At 36.8% G+C, this 12,278-nt stretch overlaps 2 long non-coding RNA genes across 4 annotated transcripts in view; both read right to left on the bottom strand.

Moving 5' to 3' along the window:
- The window catches only part of LOC133690279 (uncharacterized), a 30,118-nt gene extending 21,396 nt beyond the window's left edge, over positions 1–8,722 (bottom strand). Inside the window, exons 1-3 of one of the 2 annotated variants that reach the window (XR_009841409.1) lie at positions 8,582–8,722; positions 7,895–7,963; positions 7,705–7,812 (exon numbers count right to left, since the gene is read on the bottom strand). This is a non-coding gene — a long non-coding RNA (uncharacterized LOC133690279). Of the gene's footprint in view, positions 1–7,704; positions 7,813–7,894; positions 8,364–8,581 lie in introns of those variants that run through there. The other variant, XR_009841408.1, reaches the window with a different exon arrangement.
- Positions 8,723–9,664: 942 nt separating this feature from the next.
- LOC133690276 (uncharacterized) lies at positions 9,665–12,073 on the bottom strand. Of its 2 annotated transcripts, XR_009841406.1 has the most exons (3): positions 11,973–12,051; positions 11,300–11,817; positions 9,665–11,182 (listed from the first exon to the last, which is right to left on the bottom strand). It is a non-coding gene; the product is annotated as an uncharacterized LOC133690276 (long non-coding RNA). The 2 variants fall into 2 exon arrangements; XR_009841405.1 differs by having other exon boundaries at positions 11,300–12,073.
- Positions 12,074–12,278: the final 205 nt, after the last annotated feature.

The following is a 12,278-nucleotide window of genomic DNA, read 5'->3' as shown; positions in this document are numbered from 1 at the left end:
TATTTCTAACAACCTATTAAAAATCAATCACTTAACATTAAACCCCTAATAATCATGAATCAATCTTAACAACATAAACTTCAAATCCTTATAAACCCTAATGTCTTCTTAATCATTTCATAAACAAACCATGATTGAAAGTAACATGAGAGAGAATCACTTACTCGTTTTTTTCACCTTTTTAAAACCCAAAACTGAAACTCAAAAACTCAAAATTGAAAACTAAAATTCTTGGTTTTATGAGAGGAGGATCACGACGGCTATATGAATTAGAAAAGAGAAAAACAATTCTCTTGCAACTTTTCTTTATATATCTAGGTTAGGTTAACTTTTCTTTTTATTACCAAAGGAACTCCCCAACCATTGATGCCTCAGATTAATTAGCTTACCAACATCCCTAGGTAGTTCCTTAAGTTTCCTACAACCATTGAGCTTGAGCACTTGCAAATTTACCAGACTGGTGACAGAATTAGGAAGCGCCTCCATCTCATTATTCGAAAGATCAAGATATTTCAGATGCTTGAGCTTTTCAATGAGAGGTGACACTTCCTTCATTCCAAAATGACTCAAAACAAGCACACGTAAACGCCTAAAGTCTCCATAAATAGACTCCCATGACCCCTCATTCCATTTGCCACCTCTCAATAATACAAGTGTTCTTAGACGTTTTGCACAAGGCAAAGACAAATCCAATTCCGTGTCAAATGACACATGCCGAGTCAATTCACGAATCCTATTTCCTCCACGCTCCACTTTGATGCTCTGAAAACCAGTGACATGGGTTGCAAGATCATGCATAAAATCATGCATTTTGCAACTTGCTATATTACCTAAACCATCCTTTTCCACTTCGTGAAAGAAGGACCTCCACAGTAAATGCTCAAAGCACCTAAGACCAACAATTTCTAAGCACTCACCTAAATTCGAAGAGCTAACAAACCCTTGTGCAATCCAAACCTTGTGAGAGAAAGATTGTTGGTGGGAGGAACCACTGGTGGTGGCTTTGAAACACTCAGAGGGGATAAAACACAAGGTTTTATTTTAAGAACAAAAGCTTACAGGAGCAAAATAAACACAACAAGCTTAACAATACACACCCTCTCTTTCTCTCTAGTGTTTCTCTCTACTCTCTCCATACATAATAGCATAAGCTCAGCTTGCTATTTATACATGAATTCAAAACAAGAAAATTCAACCTTCAAGTGTGAAGGCGGCTTTGGACGGTGGTGTGAAGGCGGCTTTGGACGGTGGTGTGAAGGCGGCTGGCGGCTGCGGCTGCGGCTGGCGGCTGGTCGGTCATAGCTGGTGGCTGGCTGGCCAGTGGTTGCCTTCCGTGACCTTCTAGATTGAGTTTAGTATTCAACAAATCTCCCCTTTAAACTCAATCGAGAGATATCATGCCAATCATGAACTTTAATCGGATAAATACTTCTCTCTTCAAAAGCTTTGTGAAGATGTCTGCAACTTGATCATTTGTGTTGCAAGATATCAGTTGGACTTCTTCATTCTTCACATGTTCCCGAATAAAGTGATGACGTGTATCAATGTGTTTGCTCCTCTCATGATACACTGGGTTCTTTGCCAATGCGATTGCTGATCGATTGTCTATATAAATCTCCGTAGGATTTTCTTGAGGAAATCCCAAAAACTTCAGCATATTCCTTAACCATATTGAATGGCATACGACTGAGTTAGCAGCAACATACTCAGCTTCACAACTTGATAATGTGACAATCGATTGCTTCTTGGATGACCATGTGAAAGATGTGTCTCCCATGAAAAAGACAAACCCTGTTGTGCTTTTCCTTTCATCCAGATCTCTACCCCAATCACTATCCGAGTATCCTACAAGATTAAAGTCTTTACTTGAGGTATAAAACATACCTTCATTCATTGTGCCTTTGATGTAGCGAAGAATTCTCTTGGCTGCATTCAAATGAGACTGGTCTGGTGTCTCCATGTATCTGCTGACGAGTCCGACCCCATAGAGTATATCCGGTCTGGTACATGTCAAGTACCTTAAGCTTCCTACTAAGCTTTTGAAGTAAGTTGGATCGACATTTCCAACCTTACTTTTCCTCAATTCCACTCCATTCTCAACTAGAGTTGATACCGGATTGCAGCTTTCCATCTTGAACCTTTCAAGAATATATTTGGCGTAACCGCTTTGGGATACAAAAATCCCTTCTTCTTTTTGCGTTACTTCCAAGCCAAGAAAATGTGACATTAAACCAATGTCAGTCATCTCAAACTCCTGTACCATGCTTCGTTTGAAGTCTTCAAACATGGTAGGGTTGTTGCCGGTGAATATCAAATCATCAACATACAGGGACGCAAATAAGATGCTGCCATCTGCTCCTTTCTTCACATATATGGCGTGTTCATATGGACATTTCTCAAATCCATTATCTTGAAAATACCTGTCAATTTTGGTATTCCAAGCACGCAGAGCTTGCTTCAAACCATAAAGAGCCTTCTTCAACTTGTATACTTTGCCTTCATTTTCAGCATCAATGTATCTAAATGGTTGTTCAACATAGATCTCTTCTTCTAGGAAGCCATTCAGAAATGCTGACTTCACATCGAGTTGATAGATCTTCCATCTATGTTGTGCAGCTAGTGAGATCATCAGTCTGATTGTCTCTAGCCGGGCTACTGGAGCAAATACTTCTCCATAGTCAATGCCTTCTCTCTGTTTGTAGCCTTTAGCCACTAATCTTGCTTTATAGCTTTGCACTTCTCCTTTTGCATTTTTCTTTGTCTTGTAGACCCATTTGACACCTATTGCTTTTTTGTTTTCTGGTAGATAAGTCAGCTTCCAGGTATCATTCTTCTCAATGGCATGTATTTCTTCATCCATTGCTTTAATCCATTTCTCTTCTGTGACAGCTTCATTGAAGCTTAATGGGTCACTATCTGCAAAGAAACAAAACAAATTTGTATCTTCCATTACTTGAGTGGCATCGTACAGCTCTTCAAGATTTCTCATCCTTCTTGGTTCTTCTGATGAGAATGCTGATGGTGGTGTTGATGATGATGCTCCTGGTGTGTTCCTCCTGTTGAATACAGGGAATCTGTGTACCGGACTTTGTGGTTCAGCTGCTGGCACAATCGGTTCTTCGACAAGTACTGTTGGTACTTCTTCACCTTCAAGGATCAAATCAATGTTGATCCATTTGACTGCTTCTTTATCATCATTCCATTCCCAAGATTTATCTTCTTCAAATATAACATCTCTACTCATAATCACCTTCTTCGTGATGGGATTATACAGCTTGTATCCCATCCTTCTTTCACCATATCCGACAAAGATGCATTTCTCGCTTTTATCATCAAGCTTTCTCCTTCTTGCATCTGGGATCTTTGCATATGCCACACAACCAAAGACTCGTAGATGAGTAACACTTGGTTTGTGACAACTCCATGCTTCTTCTAGAATGACTCCTTGCAAACTTCTGGTTGGGTAGCGATTCAGTAGATACACTGCACATGATACAGCTTCAGCCCAGTATTGCTTGGGCAACTTCTTTGCTTTGAGCAGACTTCTTGCCATGTCAAGAATCGTGCGATTCTTCCTTTCAGCTACACCATTCAGCTGTGGTGTATACGTGATAAGGGAATTTTTAGCATGTATATTTTCTGCTATTCATGCTTGATTTTTAAATATTTTGGATATGTTGCACAAGACAATTAGAATTTTGAATCTCTTTTTGAACTATTGACCTCGTGGGAAATTAATGTGTTTTCAGATCTTAGGTTACTGAACAGGCAGAGCCGGGCAGTGAAACTGAACAGTGATTCATTATGTGCTGCAAAGAAGCTATACAATTTAGTTCCGGATGTTCGTAATCATTTTCAAATAGCTGAGATGAAGGTCTACAAAACATATGAAGGACATATAACTCAGTTTTGTTGTTTCGAAGCCCAAAAAGCGAGTTGAAAAACAAGGATTGAACCAGCCCGAAATTCCTGCACTGCAAAGACTGTTTCGGTTTATAGCCCATATCTCAACGCTCAGAGGTCCAAAAATTTCAAGATCAGTGTCGTTGGAAAGAAAATTGGATTCTCTACAATTTCTCCAGAAATAGTGATCTTTTAATTCGCACGTTCCCTACCTCAAATCTGGCCCGCAATGTCTGGGTAGGAGAAATCAATGCAGAAAAGGAAATTTTCCTCATTACTGCAGGGGTAGAAAAGCCATAATATAAAAGAAGACTTACGGGGTCTGAAAAACAGAGGAGTTGAGACACTTAGAAACCCTGAACAGAGCAAAGAAAAACAGAGGAGGCAGCACCTACAGGAACAAAAAAGAAGAGAGGCAAAAATATTGAAGACCGGGGAGGACACCTATCTCTTCCACTAGAAATTCTCTGCTTTTGAGTGATGTTCATCGTATCAAGTTTGTTTCTCTTTAATTTAACTATGGAGTAGACTTTTATTCTGGGATTTTTGATGTAACCTTACTATGAATATGTGAACAATTTCTTCGATTGAATTATTACATTAAGATGTTGAGTATTTCATTCTATGTGTAATGCTTGCGTGTGTTTGGCCAACATCTGCATGATTTAGAATTCAATTTGAAACTGAGAAGTGATAATTGTTTTAGCTATTGTTTGAAATACCTTAAGAAATCTATAGGATAGAGATATCCTAGGAACTTTTGTAATCATTATAGGTTTTACAGTATTTAATTGATTTCGGCAAGTTCAGAACTTTCGTAGAGTATATGAAATTTGGTTGTTGAAATAATTTATTGATGCTCGAGAGAGATTAATATTTACATTAGCAAAACCTGATTATCAACATTAGGAGTAATTAATTTAATCGAGAAAGTTCACATAGGCATAGTTACGGTAAGTCAGAAATCCTAGAACCAGTATAATTGAATTCATTAATATTTAATCATTTGGTTGTTTGTTCTAATCATTAATTTTTGTTTCATAAACTATCTCATTCGATTCCTCAAATAGATCATAATTTAAAAGACTTTGGTAATTAGTAGTCATTTTTACAAATCCTCGTGGGACGATACTCTACTCATCACTTTATTACTTGTTACGATTCGTGCACTTGCGAAATTAACCAACAATACGCAGGTGTTGTCTGATGTCTGATGCCTTGTTGTGTACAATAGGCTTCAAAGTCATTTGCTGTATATTCTCCACCTTGATCAGATCTCACGGTTCTGATCATGTAGCCACTTTGCTTCTCCACAATTGCTTTAAAATCTTTAAAACAATTGAATACTTCTGACTTCCTCTTCAGAAAGTATATCCACGCCTTTCTACTAAAATCATCAATAAACGTGAGGAAGTACCTATTTTGTACAGTCGACATAGGCGTTATTGGGTCACACACATCTGTGTGTACTAACTCCAGTGACCTCTTTGCTCTCCAGTTGACTTCTTTGGCAAAACTGGATCTGTGATGTTTGCTGAGGACACAACTCTCACAGACTTCATCTGGATGATCAATGTGAGGCAAACCTTTGACCATCTTCTTGCTTGCTAGCATCTTCAGACTTGTGAAATTCAGATGTCCAAGCCTCAGGTGCCAAAGCCATTCTTCACTGTTGGTGATGGCACTCAAACACCTTGCTGCATCATACTGGATGTTCAAAGGAAACATCCTATTCTTGGACATTTTCACATAGGCCATTAATCTCCAATTGTTGTCTCTAATTGTCAGATGACAATTCTTCGAGTAAAAAGTATAACATCTCTCCATAAGTTGACCTAAGCTGATCAGGTTCTGCTTTATGGCTGGGACATAATAGACATTGGCGATGTGGCTGGAATCGCCGTTCTTCAACTTGATTGAGATGCTGCCTTTACCTTTGAATGGAACCTTTGTGGTATCTCCAAAAGTAACTAGACCTTGCTTGGTCTCATCTAGATCACTAAATAACTCTCGGTAGCCGCACATGTGATTGCTGGCTCCAGTATCTAGATACCATATATTTTCCTGTTTCTCGCTAAGTTCTTGTTGGACAAGAAATTCAGCTTCTTCTCTGTCCTCCTTCTCTGCATAGTTGGCTTGCTCACGTATCTCCAACGGAGCTTTCCTTTGACATTCAGTGCTATAGTGCCCAAATTGATTGCACCTATAACACTGGATATTTCTCTTATCACGGTTATTGTAACCGCCTCCTCTTCCTCTAGTAGTGAATGCTTGTTGTCTTTGGCCTCCTCTGGTGGTGTTTCTACCACCTCTTCCTCTAAAGCTTGTATTCCAAGAACCTCTTCCTTGGAATCTCTGGAATCCTCCTCTGGATTGTTGACTTCCTGCTTTAGTGGTATATCCACTTGTTGAAGTCTCCCTTTGCTCATATCTGTCCTTGAGAGACAGCTTTGCTTGTAAGGCATGCTCGATGGCCTTATCTCCATTTCGCTTTACAATCTTCTTCTCATGAGCTTGCAAAGAACTCATAAGTTCATCCACTGTCAACTTGTCCACTTCCTTAGACTCTTCAATGGCGACAACAACAAAATCAAATTTTGGATCTAGGGATCTCAAAATTTTGCTCAGTAATTCGGGAATCGACGATGACTTCTCCATTTCTCCTCATCTGATTGACTATCACCATAATTCTTGTGTGATAATCAGAAATAGACTCCGAGGACTTCATTTGTAATAACTCAAATTCACCTCGTAAAGATTGAAGACGAATCTTCTTGATTCTGTCAGCACCTTTGTATTTTTGTTGGAGAGCCTCCCATATGTCATGTGATGTTTCAGCGGAAGCTATGATCTCAAATGTATCTTCATCAAGACCTTGGTAGATGATGGTCTTTGCTTTGTTGTCCTTTTTTCTGTTGACTTTCAGGGCTTGCTTCTGTGCCTCTTGTAAAGCATCTTCTTCTTCTTTGGACTCTGGTTCATCATAACCATAGTGTACAATTTCCAAACACTCTTGTGAACCAAGGAATGCCTTTAATCTGATGCACCAACTATCATAGTTGTCTTTGGTCAGCTTCGGGATGAGTGTTTGTGTACTTTCTGTAGTCATTTTGCTCTTTTAATGACTATATCTCCTTCTGGGAGTTGAATTTGGCAAAACGGACACTGTAGATCGATCCGGAATGGTCGAAAAAGTCGAGAACCAGTCTGACTTTGTATAAATCGGGTCATAAAATGGGTGAACCGGTCCAAAAACCAATTCTGGGCGTCGGGCGGTTCGTTGGGTTGAACCGGGAATATTCTGTGGAATATTCTATCAGCTCGGCTTCGGCTAATAGCGGCTCGGCTTGAAAAGGGAATATTCTCGGGAATATTCTTCGACTCGGCTGGAGGCTTGGCTTGCGGCTTGGCTCGGTGCGGCTTAAACGGCTCAAATATGGCGCGCGTGTGGCTCAGTCGTCGTCTACCTCTGGCGTGCGTGGGTGCGACTGGGCTACAGTTACCGGATCTTCAGGCGGCGCGTGTGGCTCACCCCGGTGTCCGATTGAGCTGATTTTTGCAGCAATGAGTTCGTATGGATGAGCTCTATACGGTGGAATGATCAAAACTTGTTTTTGACAACTTTGAAAATTCTGATATCTCCCAAAACACTTCTGTTTTCTGACGAACGGGGCTCTGATACCAATTGTTGGTGGGAGGAACCACTGGTGGTGGCTTTGAAACACTCAGAGGAGATAAAACACAAGGTTTTATTTCAAGAACAAAAGCTTACAGGAGCAAAATAAACACAACAAGCTTAACATGGGTAGCATTCCAAAATACTGTGAACTTCATCAGGTTGCTTTGTAGTGAAACTCGTCAATTGTAGAGTAAATTAAACCTTCATCCTCAAGTGATCTAATAGATTCCCTGACCAAGACAAAAGAAAAGGCCAATTGAAGGAATTACTTGATAATGTAGAGTGAGAAGGGGAGATGGAGAGAGAGGTTACTTGATCTTCTCCATGGGAAGTTTCAGCTGTTGGCAAAGTTCATCCATGTGCATCCCTTTTTCCTGCCCACTGCAACCAAGAACCCTTCTCAACATTCGTAAAGGAACTAAACGTAAGTTCAGTATTAGCAGATTAAAATTTAATAGCAGTCAGAATAGTGTTTGCAAAACATGGCTAACTATTCCAAGCAACGCTGCAATACTTAATTGTCCATAGCAGTCAGGACAAACTGCATGTGTTTGTGAAGAAAAGAAACCAAAAGAAAAAAATTATTGGACTGCTCAAAAAACTAAAAACAAGTTCAGTAGCAACAGATTAAAACAGAAAAGGAACATCTCTCCATGGCATGGGGCAGAGTGATGTTTTAAACAAATAGAACTCCAATGAAACAAGGAACTATTCCAAATTAGCAGCCTACAGCCGGAGGACAAAAGAGATTGAGAACCATATGGAACTTGATATATTAAACGCAATCAAAGGTACTACGGTCGCACTCAGAAAGGGCAAGGCAACCACAGACAACATGAGATTTCTAGGAGAAAGAAGCTGCGTGGAGTAAAGAGTTTAAATGTTCCACTCCCATGCTTGAAGACTGTTGCGGACGGTCAAGGACCAATTGATCCTTTAGCCCATCAACATCAAATTGCTTGGACATTGAAAAAAAGTTTATTTGAAGCTGTCCCATACCAGGTTTGATGTGAATGTCTGACCATTCCGCACAGGAGTGTTCATTGATGATTCAACCACACGAGGCTGAGTTGAAGCTCCACCCAGCAACTTCAGTTGAAACAATTCACACAACCAACCAGCAGAAAACACAATATGCTCTCAAATCATTTCGGAAACTTAAGCCTTAATTTTTTGACCACACGTTGGAATCTGAACAAATAAAATAAGGGTTGTCAAATTTTAAAAAAAAAAAATTAGTACAGACGACATACCGCACATCTCAATTGCAAAAAAATAAAGGCTTAGTTGAATGGCTTGCCAAGGCAAGCCCACGGGTCCTAACAAAAATGGATATGGTTGGCTAGGCACCATCTTTGCTTCTTTTTTTTTCTAATTGTTTTTTAAAATTAATGATTTGTTATGGTTTTTTCTTTGGATAATATTTTTAATTTATATTTAAATTAGTATTTTTTCTTTTTTTTATTTTGTTTGGAGTGTTTCTTTTAAATTATAATTATTTTTTTAGTTATACATTTAAATTTGAAGAATTTTTCTGATTAATATATAATTTTTATTGATGAACTTTAGTTTTGATAATAAAAAAAATTATTTTCAGATAATATATCTAATATGTGCAACCTTGCAAGATGTTTTTTTCTCTTTTATTTTATCTAATATATTTAATTTGTGTCTATATTTATATTATTATTTGCTTGAATAAAAAGATTATTTTAATAAATAAATTTAGCAAATACAACCAATTAAATATCCCATCTTTTAAGATTAAATATTTTAATCTATACCTATCTTTTTATTTTTCAAGTTTTATTTTTAGATATCGTTAATGACTTTTTATTTATTTATTTACACACATAGTTCTTGATTTATTTAATTACATATATGCATAAAAAAATTTATTTTAACTTAATTTTTTTAAACTATAGAAATGTATTGAAAAAAGTTGTATATATAATTTTTCTATAGATGTTTCTTCTCTTATTGATATTTCAAGATTTATCAAACGCTACGGATCAAGAGCAAGCTACTGAAAGTTCCAGGTCTTGCAAAGAGCATTATATCTGGGATTTACGATAGCTTCCACCTCTGAACTCCATTGACATCACTTGCAATGTATATCGGACATTCATCTCTGGCTTGATAATGGCCTGGAAAACAACATGAATGCAAAGTATCCATCAGAATATGGTATTACATGAAAACAATGTTAGTCTCTAGGTAGCTCCAATACCATCATCATGCGCCTTCTGTTAGTTTTCGTTTTTGAGTTCTTTTTAAAAGAAAGAAAGATTGTATTATGGAAGTAAAAGGGGTTTTTCCTCAAACAAAATAATCATAAGAGAAGAAACAAGAAATTTGAGGATGGATTAGGGCAGAGAGTTTGGGTAATTGTTTTCCCAATTAATTGAAAAAATGTTGCGAATATTCAAAGAAAAATGACGTAGCGGAAGCTAAATAATCTCGAATCCACGAGAGAATAGTTGTGTTCAAAGAACAAGTTTATTGATGAAAAATAATAATAATATCTACAACCTTCCTGACTTGGTGCTTTTAAAGAAACGAAAACAGAAAACAGAATCCTAAAAGGAATGAGAAACTAATATCAAACAAGTTTGACTTGTTTCCAACACTAACGACAGATAAAAATAAAAGTAGAATCCTAAAAGGACTGAGATCTAACAAATAAACTAACTAACAGTAATAACTTCTTCATGTCCTACATCAAAAAACAGTAATAATTTGATCAGATGAGGGCTGTGGATGATAGAATAAATAGATAGGGAGAGTATGGAGTAATAATAACAGTAATTGAATTCAGGAAGGAAGGAAGGAAGAGGTTAAAAACCTTTGTATTTAAGAATAAAGATGAAAATGCTCGATTAAATAATATCCGTACGGTTACATGTTGCACGGTGAAAATGACTTTCAAATTGAATAAGAAATCCCTCAAGAAAAGAACAGCTTTAGGAAGCATGACTGGGTAGGACATGTTGGGGTTTCCCAGAATTAAAGCACACAGCAAAAACAAAATTTAACGTGATTCGGCAATTTATCTACATTCATATAGCTGTTCCTTTCATTAACAAAGTGAAAACATACACATTACAATGAGGAGGAGATAACCACTTCTCAACTCAACTCTCTAACACTCACAGAACTCTCTTTATCTGTTAATTTCACTTGACGTTTTTGAATTAAGATAATTTCATTTAAAGATATTATTTTAAAAAGTGAGGCCTTTACTTGTTTAGAAAATTAAAGATTTGAAATAACGTAAGTCGACTTAGTCTAATACATGGTTTGATGTGGATGTCTTATGTCTGCCTGATCCATACCACACATGAGGGAACTGATGATTCTACCATCGGAGCATGAATCAAAGTATTACTTTGCAGCTTCAACCAGAGAAAATACACATAATCAACCAACAGGGAAACACTGGATATGCACATGATGCTTATTGGTCATCAACTTTAGACATCTTATTAATATTTCTTGATTTATCAGCAGTCAGATCAATGCCTGCAATTTGGTTCTGTAAATGGAATGTACATTGAATGTATGAAGTGTGAACAAATTTCCTCAAAGTTTGTCACAGGCCTGCAAAACCCCATAAACACAAGTGTCGTAAGAAAACCTGGTAGAGTGACAACGATGACTTGCAAATTGAATAAGAAATCCCTCAAGAAAATAACAGCTTTAGGAAGCATGACATACCTCAATGAGAAAACAACTGGTTGTCATTTGAAAAATTCTCATATGGCCCTTTTAAGAGTGTTAAACACAAATGGTAAGGGCCTGAAAATAGCACCAAACTTGGAAGGAGAAATGAAAAAGACAAAAAAAAACACTCTATATTGTCTCCATTTCCACTTTGCAAATTCTCATATGGCCCTTTTAAGAGTGTTAAACACAAACCAAAACCAACTTTTGCAAATTTGGATTGGATCAAGATTTATTATATAGGCATAGAATTTAGTTTCTGTACACACATGTTCATCGACTAAACTCCATAAAGCAAAATAGAAATTGGAAAGAAAACCAGAATGTCAAATACATGCAGCGAAAAAGGTGTTATTATTTAGGAATAAAATTTAGTCTCTGTACACGCATGTTCATCAACTAAACTCCATAAAGCAAAAACATAAAGGCATTAAGAGATAACTTCAGTACAGTACCAGATCCCAGCATTACTTACCTTTTCGGATTTATCAAACCCAGTCCAACCACCATACCTGCACAAAAATGATTTCAAAAGGGGGCTGAAAAGAAAAGGTTAAACAGAAACCAAAGTAGCATGAAATTTTGGTTTCAGACAAGCAGAAACTTCAGTTTTTTCTTAAAAAAAAATAAAAAATAGGACAGATTAGGTTATTGGAGAAGGCTTTACTTTGTGCAGGTAGGGAAGAGAGATGGGGTAATCCGTCGTTTTGTTGAGGGCTGAACCCTTTCTATTTAATAGCTTTATTTTTTAAAAAATAATTTTTATTTAAAAATATATTAAAATAATATTTTTTTATTTTTAAAAATTTATTTTTAATATTAAAAACATGAAAAAACAAAAAAATAAATGAAACTTTAATTAATTAAAAAATGTTACCAATATTTATAGAAAAAATATAATAATTTTATCAGATGAGATTTGTGTATAATAAAATAAATAAATATAGAGAAAGAGCAGGGATTAATAATAATA

This window comes from Populus nigra, chromosome 3, assembly GCF_951802175.1.
Source record: "Populus nigra chromosome 3, ddPopNigr1.1, whole genome shotgun sequence".
Lineage (NCBI taxonomy): Eukaryota > Viridiplantae > Streptophyta > Magnoliopsida > Malpighiales > Salicaceae > Populus > Populus nigra.
The sequence above is the reverse complement of the archived record's forward strand: the minus strand, read 5'-3'. Positions and strand labels throughout refer to the sequence as shown.